Genomic DNA, 17,410 nt, shown 5'->3' with positions numbered 1-17,410 from the left:
ATACCCATCCATATGATGGATGCAGTTGGTCTCATAGCTGCTTGTGTAGGGACACTAGGGATACAGTACAGGTGCTCATTGGATAATGAGTTCACTGATTGATCCGCTTACGGAATGCTGGATGATTGATGATGCCTAATTGTCAAACAGTGATTCTGTAGTCCTAGTGGTGTATCTGGTCCTTAGACTTGAGACACCAAGGATGTCCTGTATGAGTGCTCTACTCTTTGATACCAGACTTATAGGTTTGGCTGTCCCAGATCTAGTACAACTGATCATTGGGAGTGGTAGTCGACCTTACGAGGGCTATTAAGTGTCGATAGAGGATCATCCACTCTCGGCGTCATGAGAGGAATATCTCATGTGTTCTTGCTCAGACAAATCCCTGGCTAGGGTCATTCGGGTTGAGGGAGAAAGAGTTCTCCGGGAGAATCCGATTAGAGCAAGACTCGAGTAGAAACCGTATGGGTCTGACAACACCATGCTCGATATATGGTCTCTGGGATATTAGATGGATGAGGGACTATAGGTACACGGTAACTAAGGACAGACAGGTCCAATGGATTGGATTCCCCTGTATCGTTTGGGGACTACGGCGTAGCGGCCTAGTACGTCCGTAGTCGATGAGTCGAGTGAATTATTACAGAGATAATAATTCACTGAGTTAGAAGGAGTTTTGACAGGTATGACTCACGGCCAGCTCGATATTGGGCCTAGAGGGTCACACACATATGGTAGGCATTGCGATGAGTAGAGGTTCGGATATGAGATATCCGATGGAGCCCTTGTCTTATTGGATGCAGATCCAATACCCACTAGGGGAGGACCCATTAGGGTTTGACAGGGGACCTCTATAAATAGGAGGGATTCAAAGCCCCATAGGCTAGAGAGCTCTTGCTTGCCTTTCCTATTCTCCTCTCCCTCTCTACCTCAGAATAGGCCTAAAGTTTTGAGGAGCGTCGTCGCAACCCTATTGTGTGGATCACCGCTAGAGAGGAGGACGCTTGACCTCCTTCACCCTCTCCTAAGGATCTGCAAGGAAACAGGGATATACAATCTCCCTAGGTAACACAATCTACTCTATACGCAGTTTCATGTTTCGCGGATTTTTGCATACCAATCTTCGCACGACGACGAACATCTCTTTGGGAATCGGGGATTTTGTTTTCTTGTTCTTCTGCTGCGCATGTGATGTCGCCCCTAAGATTTCCCAACAGCTACCTCTTAGGATTGATGTAGAGATTGGTACAAACAAGTCCATATGGATCAATTGTAAGGGCCTGGAGATGCTTATTTGATTCTTAGATTTGAAACTACCCTTAATTTATTTTCCTAATTGATAAGCATCAGACACATTATCTTTGATGAACTTGATATGAGGAATTCCTCGTACAAGTTCTTTGGATGATATCTGAGTGATTAGTTTCATGCTAGCATGACCTAATCTCCTATGCCAAAGCTAAGCATCCTCATTCAAAATCGAGAATCACATTTCATTGCAAAGATCATTGATGTCAATGGTGTATATATTATTCTGTTTTAATGCAATCATAGATGTGTTTTTGTATGGTTTTTCAATAATGCAAGCATTAGATTCAAATTTAACGATATATCCTTTATCACATAATTGACTAATGCTCAAGAAGTTATATTTTAAACCATCAACTAACAAAACATCTTCAATAAAGAAGTTGGATTTGTTACCTATGGTTCCTTTGCCAATGATTTTACCCTTGTTGTTCTCTCCGAAGGTGACATAGCCTTCGTCTATACTAGTGAGCTTAGAAAATTGAGATGGATCTCCGGTCATATGCCTTGAGCATCCACTGTCAAGGTACCATCTCTTGCTCCTAGCTTGTGATGGTGTATGTTTCTATAAGAAAGGATAATTTTTAGGTACCCATTTACTTTTGGGTGCCTCAAAAACTGATCTATATTGTTTATTATGTTGCATAGAGTTTATCATGGTTCCTTTAGGAACCCAAATCAGTTTGTTCGGGCTAATTTTCTTAAATAGACAATAATACGTTTTATGTCTATGTTTGCAATAAAAGTTATATTTGCTTTGGTGTTGAACATGTAAGATAGGGCCTTTTATGAAGATGGTTGAATTTTGATGAGGACTTCTCACAAATCCGATTCCATTTCTTTTGGGAACATGACCCTTATTTGTAAAGATCATGTTCAAAGACTTGCTACCAACCTCGAATTTCTTCAAGGCATCCTTAAGTAGCAAGTTCTCCTTTTGGAGAGTTTCTAGATCATGGCATTTTTCACATTAAACTAAACTATCATAATATTCAGTTTTAATTTATCAAAATTGCTAACAAGACTATCATGCTTATTTTTCAGTAATTTATATTTTCTACTAATTGTTTTACATTCATCAAATAAGTCATGGAAGGCATTTAATAATTCATCAAATGATAAATCTGCATCAATTAAATTTGTTACCTCCTCTCCGATGGCCATTAAAGTGTAATGAGCAACTTGCTTGGTATTGGACTCCTCTTCTTCGGACGCGCTCGAGTCATCCCATGTTGCTTTGAGCACCTTCTTCTTTGATGTTCTCTTCTTGGCTTGGGGACAATCACTTTTACAGTGTCCTGGCTTTTTGCATTTGTAGCAAATAACTTGGTCCTTTTTGGGTTCAAATTTATTTTTTGTGTCATTTTTAAACTTGTTTCTCTTAATGAATTTTTTGAATTTCCTTGTTAGAAGTGCCAAGTCATTGTCACAGTCCTCATTACTTGAGTTTTCTCTCAAGTGGTCATCTAAAGTTCTAAGTGTCATATCCTTCCTATTCTTTGGAAGGATGTCTTCCTGCTCTTCATGAGTCTTGCAAGTCATTTCATAGGTTATTAATGACCCGATTAGTTCTTTAAGAGGAAAGTTATTTAAATCTTTAGCCTCTTGAATAACAGTGAATTTAGGGTGCCAACTCTTAAGAAGGGATCTTAGAATCTTATTTACGAGCTCAAAATCTGAAAAACTTTTGCCAAGTCCTTTTAGACCATTGACGACATCCGTGAAATGGGTGTACATGTCGCCAATAGTCTCGCTCGATTTCATTTGAAAAAGTTCAAAAGAATGTATCGAAAGATTGATTTTTGACTCTTTCACTCTACTTGTGCCTTCATGAGTCACTTCGAGTGTATGCCAAATATCAAACACGATTTCACAAACCGAAACACGATTGAACTCATTTTTATCAAGCGCACAAAATAAGACATTCATAGCCTTTGCATTAAGAGCGAAAGTCTTCTCCAATTCATTCCAATCGATCATTGGAAGAGAAGATTTCGAAAATCCATTTTTGACAAGATTCTAAAGTTCAAAATCCATTGTAATAAGGAAGATCCTCATTCGGGTCTTCCAATAGGTGTAGTCCGTCCTATTGAACATGGGTGGACATGTAATAGAGTGGCCCTCTTGGTTTCTGGCATATGCCATCTCTCTTGGGTTTTAATCCATTTGAGAGTTAACCCCGCTCTGATACCAATTGTTAGGATCAAGCACTAAGAGGAGGGGTGAATTAGTGCAGTAGAAAACTTTCGATGATTTAAAACGACGTTCGTACGATAAAAATGATTTCGGTAAGAAAGCCGATTTGGAAATCGCTTTAACTTGTGATCAAGTGAGATGCATTTAAAGTAAAGATATAGAGGCAGTTTGCAGTTAAGATAGAGAGCAGAACGTAATTGCAAACCGAAATACGACGTTCGTAAGATAAAAGTGATTTCGGTATGAAAGCCAATTCGGAAGTTGCTTAAACTTAGATTAGGCAAAGTGTAGTTAAAGTAAAGCTATGGAGGCAGTTTGCAGTTAAGATAGAGAACAGAAAGTAAATGCAAACCAAGATTTAGAATGGTTTAGTCAATCTTGACCTACATCCACTTTTGGCTTCCTCCTTCGATGAGGTCACCAATGTCCACTAGAGGCCTTCCTTCAATAGGCAAAGGCCAACCACCCTTTTACAGTTTCGCTCCTTTTTATGAGCTTAGGAGACAACCCTTACTGAATTTTCTCTCCTCTCTTGAAAGATCAAAACTTGAAAGAAAAGAGGGAGGAGAACTTCTAGCCTTTACAACACTTTTGAGCTCTAAAAATTATAGAGTAAGATTGGATTTTTGGTGCTCTTTCATGCAGGAAAGGATGGGGTATATATATGCCCTAAATTGGTTTGAATTTGGGGCTCAAAAGTATCTTTTTCCGAATTTCTAAGGTCCTGGCGGTACTACCTCCTGACTGGGGCAGTACAACCGCCTGGCAGCTCGGAGACTGAGCCTTTGGGTGGTGCCACCGCCTGTCAGGGGTGGTTGCACTGCCCAGTCTCGCTTGGAGACTGAGCCTAGGCGGTGCCACCGCTCGACTGGGGCGGTTGCATCGCCTAGTCTCGCTCAGAGACTGAGCCCAAACGGTGCCATCGCTTGACCTAGGCGATTGCACCACCCAGCTTTCCTGGGAGACCATCTCCTAGGTGGTGCCACCGCCGACCCTTGCGATGCCACCGCTTGGCAGGAATTCTGGTCCGAATAGGTTGATCCATCAGTCTAATTTGGGTCTCTCAAGGGCTCAATTACCCCCAGATTAAGTTAATGGGATCACCTCTCATTCCTAACTTAATCTACATGCTAACTACGATATTTCTTAAGACATTTACTGCAACTTGCTCCGGTGCGTCAATCGCTTCTTCCGGCGAACATCCAACGAACCTTTGGCGATGCTCCGGTAGACTTCCGACAAACTCTTGGACTTGCAACGATCCACTTGGCGAGTTCCGATGAGCTTCTTTGGCAAGCTCCTGGACTTCTTGGATTTGTTCCTGCAGAACCTTCGATGATCGTCCGTACTTCCGTCGAACTCTCAAACCCCCAACGTGATCATGGTCTTGACTCCAACGCAACTCCTACTGCATGTCTTACTTTCATCGTAGTTAATCCTTGTTAGGACTCTAGCTAGGAGAGTCCTAATTGAGAGGGACATTCATGTAAAACCTACCTAAGCCAACCCCTATTAAAGAGGTGAAGAGGTTGGCTAGGGTTAGGAGATTGTTTCTTAGAGATAAATTAGGAGTTGTAAAGAAATAGGAGTCTTGATTAGAAGTTCTATTAGGAGTTGGTTAGAAGAATGAGTCTTGAGTAGGAGTCTTGATTAGAAGTTCTATTAGGAGTTGGTTAGAAGAAGGAGTCTTGAGTAGGAGTCCTATTAGGAGTTAGGGTTTAGAAACCCTATAAATAGCCATGTATTCCTCCTCTTTTCATAAGCAATAGATGAATCTTTTTTGCAGCCTTTGAGCAGCAACTTAGAGGGAGGAAACCCCTATAGAGTTCCAAGGAGGCCGATTCCCTAAAGAGATCAACCCCAAGTTAGAATCTACAAGGGTTCTAACACCTGCCTTTGAGCAGCAACTTGGAGGGAGGAACCCCTATAGAGTTCCAAGGAGGCCGATCCCCTAAAGAGATCAACCCCAAGTTTAGAATCTGTAAGGGTTCTAACACCTGGTATCAGAGCAGCGTTCTTGGCATCTCGCTGCCCTTCTACAGCCATCTATCAACCCTCCACAACCATCCAAAGCAATTCCCACAATTGCTTAAAAGATCGTCGCCGAATTCCGCCATCATCTCCACCACCGCAGATCATCCTTTTATCTCCCCGTGAATTGCAACAGGTTCTGGTTTCCTACCTTATTGCTGCTGCAATTTAGTTATCCTTATTTGAAAATCCCAAAAAATTTATTCCTATACTGCTGCATATACTTTTCGTCATAAAGATTTCATCTCTACGACGAAAGATACATTGCAGAATTCCAACCGTATAGCACCGTCTGTTTGATCTTGCTACTATGTTTTTTCTATCCAAATTTTTACAAAATTTTTATGATATCTTTGACACTTCCTAACAGTGGATTTCCCTTTTGTTTCATCGAAAAATTCTTAATATAAACTACTGATCTTTTACGTCCAATCTGCTATACTTAAAAATCTGTGCTGCAGAAAATTTCAGCCACATATTGTTTCCTTAACCCATCTATTTGCAATCCTTTTTGAATGAAATTTCTTATACACTTCATAGATCATCTTGGCTTCTATCTAAGATTGATCTATTAAGAAAATTCATCTCAAAAAACGATTTTATGTTGCTGCAAATTTTCGTCCTAACCTGTTGAAATTTTTCGACGAGAATTCTGCAATTGCAATTTGCACCAATTTCCTTGCTGTTATACTGCCGAAATTTTCTTGATTAAATTAGATATCCTTGCTGTCATAAACTGTGATTTTGCTATCAATTCCCTCCTCAATTCTCTCAAGTTTTTGGTGGAAATTACGTCGAGAAACCGTTGTTTCTTCGACGACAATTCTACTCTTACAAGACAACACATACTTGCTGCAACTTACACGGATTTCTGTCAAACCTTTACTATCATCTACCATAGATCCAAAACTTTCATCTATAGCCCTAAAACTCCACCAAACCACACCCTCAAACTGCACCCAAAATAGCCACAAAACAAGCCTAAACCGTAGCCTACATCTACCAATCCACCAACCCTTTCGACCATCACCTCTCTCAACCTATACACGCCTTTAACCCAACAACAAAAGAGAGATCTTAACATCATAGATTTGGGGGCATCTATTATGGCATCTAAGGAGGCAATCAATGCTAAATTCGAAGCCTTGGAGGCGCGAATGGAGGATAAGATTCGGATGCTCTTTACCGAACTCAGATTAGGCCGACCACTAAGCTCGAAGAACTCACATCAAGGAGAGAGCTTTGCCCAATCGCACCAAGCCCAAAGATATGACTTCCAAGAGAGGGGAAGCTCTATGACCAACCTCAACTATCCATGCATGAGAGTGGACTTCCCTAGATGGGAAGAAGGAGACCCAATTGGTTGGATCTCGCGCGCGGAGCGATATTTTCGATATCATAAAACTGCGGATGCATCCATGGTAGAAATTGCAGCTATACATCTTGAAGGGGATGCCATACAATGGTTTGATTGGTTTGAACACACTTATGGAGTCTTTTTATGGCAACAATTCAAAGAAGGGCTACTGATCCGCTTCGGACCAACTTATTACGAGAACATTGACGGACAACTAGCAAAGATCCGACAAACCTCCACCATTCAAGAGTACCAGACCAAGTTTGAAAGGTTATCTAATCAAACTCATGATTGGTCTGAAAAACAGTTATTGGGGACCTTTATCTAAGGCTTAAGGCCTGAAATCCGGGGAGAAGTTAAGGCGCGACAACCTTACACGCTTATGGCAGCCATCTCTTTCGCACGACTACAAGAGGAGCGATTGAACCATGAGGCCCAGAGGACTAGGATCACTCCACGACCTACAATACTAAAGCCCTTAGCGCCCCCTACTATCAACCGAGTCCCTGCACCGAAAAGGTTAACAAGAGAAGAACTTCGGGAGCGATCTACGAAGGGGTTATGTTGGCATTGCGACGAGCTGTGGAGCCGCGAGCATCGCTGTAAAAAAGGTAGACTTCTTATGATTGAACCAGCAAAAGAAGAGGTCATTGAACATCTAGAAGAGAGCCATGAACATGAAGAAGAAGATATGAAAGAAGAGCCACAGCCGACCGACATTACGGTACATGCACTAGCCGGCTACTCAAATCCGCAAACGATGAAAGTTGGAGGCCTTCTCAAACAACAGCCGATCACTGTTCTCATCGACACTGGTAGCACTAATAACTTCCTAAATAGTAAGGTTGCTGCTCAGATGACACTACATATTGAAGGTTGCAGCAAGTTCGATGTAAAGGTTGCCGACGGTCGAATCCTAAAATGCGACCAAAGATGCTCGCGGGTGAAACTATTACTGCAAGGCCAAGAAATTATCACCGATTTCTTCCTCCTACCAATCGATGACTATGAGGCAGTGCTTGGTATAGAATGGCTGACTACACTGGGTGATGTCTCCTAGAACTTTTCTAAATTAATTATGAAATTCTACTGTAAGGGCAAACAGATCATCCTATGCGGGAAGCGCGGAAGCAACGTTACCACTGTTTCGACCCAATGAATGGAGAAAGTTTTACACAAGGTAAATAGTGGCTTTTTGATGCATCTCCAGCCACAACAAGAAGAGAAGAAAATAGAAATTGAAGATCAAAATCTTGCCCAACTGCTTACTGAATTTGCCGACATATTTGCTGAACCACGGGGTCTTCCTCCTTCTCGGCAACATTACCACCGAATTCCAATCCTTCCGAGCAAGCCACCAGCGAACACTCGACCATATCAATATCCTCACCTCCAGAAAGATGAAATTGAAAAGATCATAAAGGAGATGCTTGAAACAGGGGTGATTCGGCCAAGTTGTAGCCCCTATTCCTCACCAGTGCTACTTGTACACAAGAAGGACGGAACTTGGCGGATGTGCATCGACTACCGAGCTTTAAATGGCATCACCGTCAAGGACAAGTACCCAATACCAGTAGTAGATGAACTTCTTGATGAATTAAAAGGAGCTCGAGTCTTCACGAAGTTGGACCTCCGATCCGGTTACCACCAAATTCGGGTATGTGACGATGACATTCCAAAAACTGCATTTCGCACACATAATAGTCATTATGAATTTTTAGTAATGCCTTTTGGACTCACTAATGCTCCTTCAACCTTCTAAAGTCTCATTAACGATATTCTTCGAAGCTTTCTTCGTAAATTTGTGCTGGTATTTCTCGATGATATTCTCGTTTACAGCCCTTCTCTTGAGACTCACTTTCAGCAATTACGGATTGTTTTGACGATCCTTCGGGAGAATACTCTTTTTGTAAAGCAACCAAAGTGCAGCTTTCTCCAGCAAAAAGTAGAGTACCTTGAGCATATAATATCAGAAGAAGGAGTGGCGGTAGACCCAACAAAAATTGAGGCAATGCAAGGCTGGCCGAAACCTACAAACGTGAAATTACTACGGGGTTTCCTTGGACTAACGGGCTACTACCAAAAATTTGTTAAGGACTATGGGAAGATCAGTGCACCACTCACTTCTTTACTGAAAAAAGATGCTTTCCAATGGTCGAACAAAGCCTCTGCTGCCTTTGACAAACTTAAGGCAGCCATGACGACGACGCCAGTGCTAACACTACCATATTTCAATCGACCCTTCATTATTGAGGCCGACGCATCTGGAGATGGAATTGGAGCCATTCTCATGCAAGATGGTCGACCACTCACATACACTAGCAAGGCATTATCTCCCTCCGATCAAAATAAGTCAACATATGATAAGGAGATGCTCACTATTGTGCGCGCAGCAACGAGGTGGAGACCCTACTTGATTGGTCAACGATTTCAAATTAAAATCGACCATAAAAGCCTCAAGTACTTTTTGGAGCGAAAGATATCATCCCCTGAGCAGTAAAAATGGGTAACAAAACTTCTTGGATTTGATTATGAAATAACTTACAAAAAGGGGAAAGAGAATATTCTTGCAGATGCGCTTTCGCAACTACCAGAGCAAGGTGAAGTTTCGACCATTTCACTTCCGACCAGCAACTTCCTTAAGGATATTAAGATGGAATGCCAGGAAGATTCAGAGACTAGTAAGATTATAAAAAATTTGGAGGAAGCACCAAGCTCCGTGGCTCATTACAATTGGGACTCAAAAAAATTACACTATAAAGGACGCATTGTGCTTATGATAAATTCTACTTGCATCTTCACGAGCAGATTTTGGACAAAGTTATTCCATATGCAGGGTACTAAATTGAAAAGGAGTACGATATATCACCCACAAATCAACGACCAGATAAAAGTTGTAAATAGGTGCTTGGAGACAGCCCAAAGCCACCCACCAAATATGACTATCCAAGAAAAACTCCAGACCCAGCCAAGTGCCATTATTGATCGACGAATCGTGACTCGACGACGACGACCCACTACTAAAGTGCTAATACAGTGGCTGAACCTACCAACAGAAGATTCCACTTGGGAGAACTATGACGACTTGAAGATCAAATTCCCAAAATTCATGAATCGTCAGCCTCGAGGACAAGGCTGATTTGAAGAGGGCGGGTCTGTTAGGACTCTAGCTAGGAGAGTCCTAATTGAGAGGGACATTCATGTAAAACCTACCTAAGCCGACCCCTATTAAAGAGGTGAAGAGGCCGGCTAGGGTTAGGAGATTGTTTCTTAGAGATAAATTAGGAGTTGTAAAGAAATAGGAGTCTTGATTAGAAGTTCTATTAGGAGTTGGTTAGAAGAAGGAGTCTTGAGTAGGAGTCTTGATTAGAAGTTCTATTAGCAGTTGGTTAGAAGGAGTCTTGAAGTAGGAGTCTTGAGTAGGAGTTAGGGTTTAGAAACCCTATAAATGGCCATGTATTCCTCCTCTTTTCATAAGCAATAGATGAATCTTTTCTGCAGCCTTTGAGCAGCAACTTGGAGAGAGGAACCCCTATAGAGTTCCAAGGAGGCTGATTCCCTAAAGAGATCAACCCCAAGTTAGAATCTGCAAGGGTTCTAACACCTGCCTTTGAGCAGCAACTTGGAGGGAGGAACCCCTATAGAGTTCTAAGGAGGCCGATCCCCTAAAGAGATCAACCCCAAGTTTAGAATCTGCAAGGGTTCTAACAATCCTACACACTTATCTCAACATATGGATTAGATAACAAATGACAATTGACTTCATCATCAAAATCCGAGATTCAACAAAATCATCATACATCATTTTTAAATCTCATGCATAGTATAAAATCACCAAGCATGGTACCAAAATTTTAATATTTTCATTACATAATTACATCATTATGCATCATTGAAAATGATTTCATCAAATATAAAGTATTTTCAATCAAGTTCATTTTGTTTGTTGTAGTCATGCATTTTTCTTTTTAGGTGAGTCTAACTTTCCATGCGTAGTTTCCATACAAAAGCCATACATCATTTTTAAAACCGAAAAAGCAACTTTTATTATGATAAAAATCAATAATCCATAAATCACAAGAATCATCATGCATAATTTCGAAAGATAAACTCATTAAGCATTATTATCAAATCATTATTTCAAATCAAATATGATTTCATTAATCATAGAGCATCTTTAATCAAAATCATTTTGTTTGTTTATCATAAAACATGTAATTTTTATGATTATTTTTAAAATCACTAGTAAGGTAATTATGATCCAATTTTATTTTTGTATTTTCATTAAACATGCAATTCTCAAGAAAAATAATTATTCTAAACTAAATTAATAATAACTCATGAAAAGCATCATGTAATTTCGAAATAAATTAAAGGCATTTTGATTACCCCATCATTGAATACCATTAAGGCATAGTATGTCACCTCGCCTTTGTTAGTTTGCTCCTCATCTTTAGAGGTACTCGTTTCGTCCCGAAGTGCTTTCTTCTTCTTCGATTTGTTTTTAATTTTTGATTCATGCTTTAAGTACTTTTAAAATTTATTGTGAGAAGTACAAGTTCATCATCACTTAAGCTTTCGCTCGAGTGGTCTTCTTTTGTTCGATGTTTGAAATCCTTTCTATTATTTGGAAGGTGGTTCTCAAGTTCTTCACATACATTGCAAGTCATTTCATAGGTCATCAAAGACCTTACAATTTCTTCAATTGGTAAATGGTTCAAGTCTTTTAATTCTTGAATAGTCATTACTTTTGATTCCCAAGTTTTAGAAAGTGAGCGTAAAACTTTATTTACAAGTTCAAGATTCGAAAAACATTTGCCAAGAGATTTTAAACTATTGACAATATTCGTAAAGCGGGTGTACATGTCAACAATAGTTTCGCTCGGCTTCATTTGAAATAGCTCGAAATCATGTATTAAAAAGTTGATTTTTGAATCTTTAATTTTGCTAGTGCCTTCATGTGTGATTTCGAGAGTATGCCAAATTTCGAAAGCCGTTTCGCACATAGAAAATCGATAAACTCATTTTTGTCTAAGGTGCAAAATAAGGCATTCATAGCCTTTGCATTTAAAGAAAATATTTAATTCTCCAAATCATTCCAATGATTCATTAGAAGAGAAGACATTCGAAAATCATTTTCCATAATACTCTATAAATTTAAATCCAAAGAAAGTAAGAAAACTCTCATTCGAGTTTTCCAATATATATAATATGTCCCATTGAACAAGAGAGGATGAATGAGAGAGAGTCCCTCTTGAAAGTCAAAAAGAGCAATTTCTCTTGGGTGTTAAACCAAATAAGAAATAACGAGGCTCTGATACCAATTGCTAGGAACGAGTCGGCACTAAGAGGGGGGTGAATTAGTGCAGCGCTAAAAATTATGTTTCTGAAAATTCTTCGTACATTGAAAATCGATTCCGGAAATATGCTTAAAATTGAAAGCGTACAAAAGAGCGTAGCAAGTAATGAGAAGGCAGTTTACAGTTCAAAGTAAATTGCTCAAAGTAAAGGCAAACCAAATTTTTATAGTGGTTTGGTAATTATGACCTACATCCACTCTACTGATTCCTCTTCCGTCGAGGCCACCGGCATCCACTATTGGTCTTCCTTCAATAGGTGAAGACCAACCACCTTTTACAACTCGGTTCTCCTTTTACCGGGTTTAGGAGATAACCCTTACACCCCCACTTACTCCTCTCTTAACCTATTCTCACACCTAAAACTTTGAGAGTGTTGAATCTCAGATTTTGATGATGAAACTAATTGATTGTGTTTAGATGTTTAACTGCATTTTGAGTGATGCAGGTCTACTCGATCAGGATTAGACAATTGACGCAGGAGGAATTGACGTTGCGCCGGAGTAGATCACGTCAGGATATTGGACGGTAGAAGGCTTCGGACATTGGGCATCGGGCCAAGGAGAGTAGAATTGCACCAAAGATATCGGGGTTGCAGAGGTCAACCGCCGATTGGGCAACAAGCCACAAAAGAGGACTATGCGCTGAGGAATCGGATGAAGCGCCAACCAATGACGTGACGGGCAATAGAATGTCAATTCGCGTTGTAATAATTGTCTAGATCGGAGTAGAGTTTTGGCTTGTGTGTGCAGGATTAACTACGATAACAACAAAGACATAAAGCGAAACAAAGTGTCAAAGTCAAGCGCGAAGGATTTGTTGCAAGTTCGAGAGTTCGACTAAAGTCCGAAGGTTCGTCGGGAATGCTGCCGGAACTAGCCGAGAATGAGTAGGGAGCCTGTCGAAAGGGTTTTTCGGAAGCTCGCCGGAAGGTTTGTTGGAAGTTCACGGAGCTCACCGAGAAAGGTCGGAGCTTGCCGAAGAAGCTCATTGGAACTTGCCAAGATCAAATCGTGAAGTCTAGGAGCTTGTTGGGAGTTCACAGAATGTTTTCCGAGAGTTTATCGGAAGACCGCCGGAAGTTTGCTGGAAGCTCGCAGGAAGTCTTGACTTACGGACTTTGTAATAGCTTAGGAAATATCTTTAAATTCGTAGTTAGTACATTAACTAGGGTTAGGATTAGGTGTTAATCCTATAACCCAAGTAGGGGCCAATTGGGCTCAAGTTCGAACCGATTTGGGCCAAGTTTGGAGCCCAACCAGTGAGCTGAAATAGTGTAGGCGGTGGCACCGCCAGCCTCGGAAACCCAAGATAATTCAAAATTTGGAGCCCAAATTTAAAATTTGTAAAGTCTTTAGCAGAGAGAACAACCTTTGAGAAGCAAGAGATTGAGATAAAAGTCTTAGCAAAGTCTTTAGCAAGTTTTTGTTTTCAATAGCTTGAGTGTTCACCTCCCTCTTTCTCTTTGAAAATTTGTAAGAGTGTGAACCACTTGTAAAAGGTTATAAGAGGGGTATTTGTCCTTTCCCTTCAAAGTGATTTGCTAGTGGAAGTTGGGAGCCTCATTGAAGAAGGCTTCGCAAGTGGATGTAGGTCATTTTGACCGAACCACTTTAAATTGGTGCATTCCTTGAATGTGTGAGTTCTTACCTTTTTGAAACCATTATTTATATAATAGCAAGTTTTCGGTTTTCATCTTCTCACTTTACTCGAGCAACTTTCTCCAAGTCATTGATGAATTGAAATCTCTACGTATTTATGAAATCGTTTTTAAGCTTACGAGTTTTAATCCGCTACACTAATTCACCCCCCCCCCCCCCCCCCCCCCTCTTGCTAGTCATAGGTGCCCAGCAAGCCAATCACATGAGTGATGGCACGTGTGACTTGATACAGAATCTTTTTCTCATTATATTTTGGCGTATATCACTTTATAACTATTGCATAAATGCATACATATATTGTGATGTCCTTGGATTTGTGCAATGGAAATCAGATCGTGATGAGATCACGATAGTGAGATCGATTCACCTTTAAACACATATCCTAAATAATCCCGGTCATAGGTTACTCGAGAGGGATATCGTGATAACCGGACAGACTGGTGTGCTGTATACCCGTCTATATGATGGATGTAGCTGGTCTCATAGTTGCTTGTGTAGGGACACTAGGGATACAGTACAGGTGCTCATTGGAGAATGAGTTCACTGATTGATCCGCTTACGGAATGCTAGATGGTTGATGATGCCTTATTGTCAGACAGTGATTCCGTAGTCCTAGTGGTGTATCTGGTCCTTAGACTTGAGACACCAAGGATGTCCTGAGACTTGAGACACCAAGGATGTCCTGTATGAGTGCTCCACTCTTTGATACCAGACTTATAGGTTTGGCTGTCCCAGATCTAGTACAGCTGGTCATTGGGAGTGGTAGTCGACCTTACGAGGGCTATTGAGTGTCGATAGAGGATCATCCACTCTCGGCGTCATGAGAGGAATATCCCATGTGTTCTTGCTCAGACAAATCCCTGGCCAGGGTCATTCGGGTTGAGGGAGAAAGAGTTCTCCGTGAGAATCCGATTAGAACGAGACTCGAGTAGAAACCATATGGGTCTGACAACACCATGCTCGATATACGGTCTCTGGGTTATTAGATGGATGAGGGACTATAGGTACACGGTAATTGAGGACAGACAGGTCCAATGGATTGGATTCCCCTGTATCGTCTAGGGACTACGGCGTAGTGGCCTAGTACGTCCGTAGTCGATGAGTCGAGTGAATTATTACAGAGATAATAATTCACTGAGTTAAAAGGAGTTCTGACAGGTATGACTCACGGCCAGCTCGATATTGGGCCTAGAGGGTCACACACATATGGTAGGCATTACGATGAGTAGAGGTTCAAATATGAGATATCTGACGGAGCCCTTGTCTTATTGGATGAAGATCCAATACCCACTAGGGGAGGACCCATTAGGGTTTAACAGGGGACCTCTATAAATAGGAGGGATTCAGAGCCCCATAGGCTAGAGAGCTCTTGCTTGCCTTTCCTATTCTCCTCTCCCTCTCCACCTCAGAATAGGCCTGGAGTTTTGAGGAGCATCGTCGCAACCCTGCTGTGTGGATCACCGCTAGAGAGGAGGACGCTTGACATCCTTCACCCTCTCCTAAGGATCTGCAAGGAACCAGGGATATACGATCTCCCTAGGTAACACAATCTACTATATACGCAGTTTAATGTTTTGCGGATTTTTGCGTACCAATCTTTGCACGACGACGAACATCTCTTTGGGAATTGGGTATTTTGTTTTCTTATTCTTCCGCTGCGTATGTGATGTCACCCCAAAGATTTCCCAACAGTGGTATCAGAGCCAGGTTGTTCGTGCGAATGATTGGTTTTGAACTGCGTGTGTTGTGTTTTGGAAGAATTTTGACGTCAAAATTGTTGACGCAAAAACAAGGAAGGGCAGCAATAGTTGCTGCCCTCGATCTGCGTACATGCAGCACAACCGAAGGCGGGCAGCACAGGGGCTGCGTGTGCTGTAGTCGGTCGACGGCCTGCTTGCAGCAGGCTTGCTGCCGGCGGGGCGGGCAGCCCACGGGCAGAGGCGTCGTAGGGCAGCGGCGCCTGGCGCAGCTGCTCCCGCGGGCGAAACCCCCCCACAGGGGCAGTCGCCCGGTAAGATAGCACCGCCTGCGGAGGCAGCGGCGCCCGAAGGGGGTGCCCACCCGCAGCGGCAACGCCGCCAGCGGGTGTGCCGCCTGCTGGCGAGGGCAGTGCCCTCGCCCCGCCGCACTGGCCACCGCTGGCAGGGTGGCGGCAGTGGCAGTAGCGAAAAGGGGAAAGGGCATTAGGGTTTTCTAGGCAAAAGATAGTTTTGCCCCTCGAAATTTGAGAAATTCCAGTTTCTATCTTTTGTCCAAATTATGAAAATACCCCTATGAATTTTGAAATTCCATATAATGTCTCTGATTTCATAAAATATTAATTAATTAAAAATTTTAATTGATTATTATTTTTTATTATTATTATCTAGTAGTCCTACATGATGATGATTATTTATACATGTGATGTATGATGTGTGAACAGATGATCATGGACCGTGTGATGTGTGTACCTGTGATTATTATTATTGAGGTCTGCGAGCCTCCTTTATATTTCTAATTTATTGTCGGGCCTGCGTGCCTATGATTAAGTTGTAATCACATGAGGAGGTGCAGCGGGAGCGTGGATGCGATAGCGGGACCCACGAGACGGACGATCATGATGCATGAAGATGCATCAAGATGTCGACGGAACCGACGAGGACGACATGGACGATCACAGGGCATGGAGATGCACCGTTGCACACATAGATCTTGATGTGAGTGATTAGGCCTACTGGCTCGGGCCTAATCATATTAGGTTGTGGTCCATGATCATGTGAGGTAATTGCTTATACACATACTAGATATGTATATATATTTGCATGCGATGTAGATATATATTAAATATGTATATGTGTGACATGTCATATTAGGAGACCAAATCATAGAAACATCTATCGATAATATTAAGTCGGTAAACGTGAGGCAATTAGATTAACCCACGTGGCCTTCCATCGTTATAAGTAGGAACCGATTCCCGGTATAGGTTGAGTTGGTCGAGTCCCTCGAGACTCACCTATATCGCGATTCTCTATCTTACTTACGACATAGAGATGTCACCGGTGACCTAAGGGCATGGTATACTTGGTCGAGTCCCTCGAGGGTATATCATCAAATCAGACTCATCTTGTAACGAAGGTGTTGACTTAACCGAGCATCATGGTTGGTCGAGTCCCTCGAGGTCATGGTGATTCGGAGGCCGAACAGGACGGGAATCACAAGGAGTTGTGATCGACAAGAGTTGCCTACCTTTTAGGCTTAGTGTGATTGGTCGAGTCCCTCGAGGTTACACTAAGACGCTGATTGGATCCTGATCCCCACTAGAAGTTTGTCGGAGACTTCCGTTTCACGTGCTGAGGGTGTCGCGTGACTCGTTAGTAAAATAGTGAGAGCATATTAAGATAGAAGTCCATATCTTGATTGTTTATTTCTTGCAAAATCTACATGTTATTCATTTCTACTGCATCTTTATGTCGTTTTCAAATCCCTTACGTGGCATACTTGATGTCAACTACCTCACT

This window comes from Musa acuminata, chromosome BXJ3-9, assembly GCF_036884655.1.
Source record: "Musa acuminata AAA Group cultivar baxijiao chromosome BXJ3-9, Cavendish_Baxijiao_AAA, whole genome shotgun sequence".
Lineage (NCBI taxonomy): Eukaryota > Viridiplantae > Streptophyta > Magnoliopsida > Zingiberales > Musaceae > Musa > Musa acuminata.
This window is presented reverse-complemented; position numbering follows the sequence as displayed.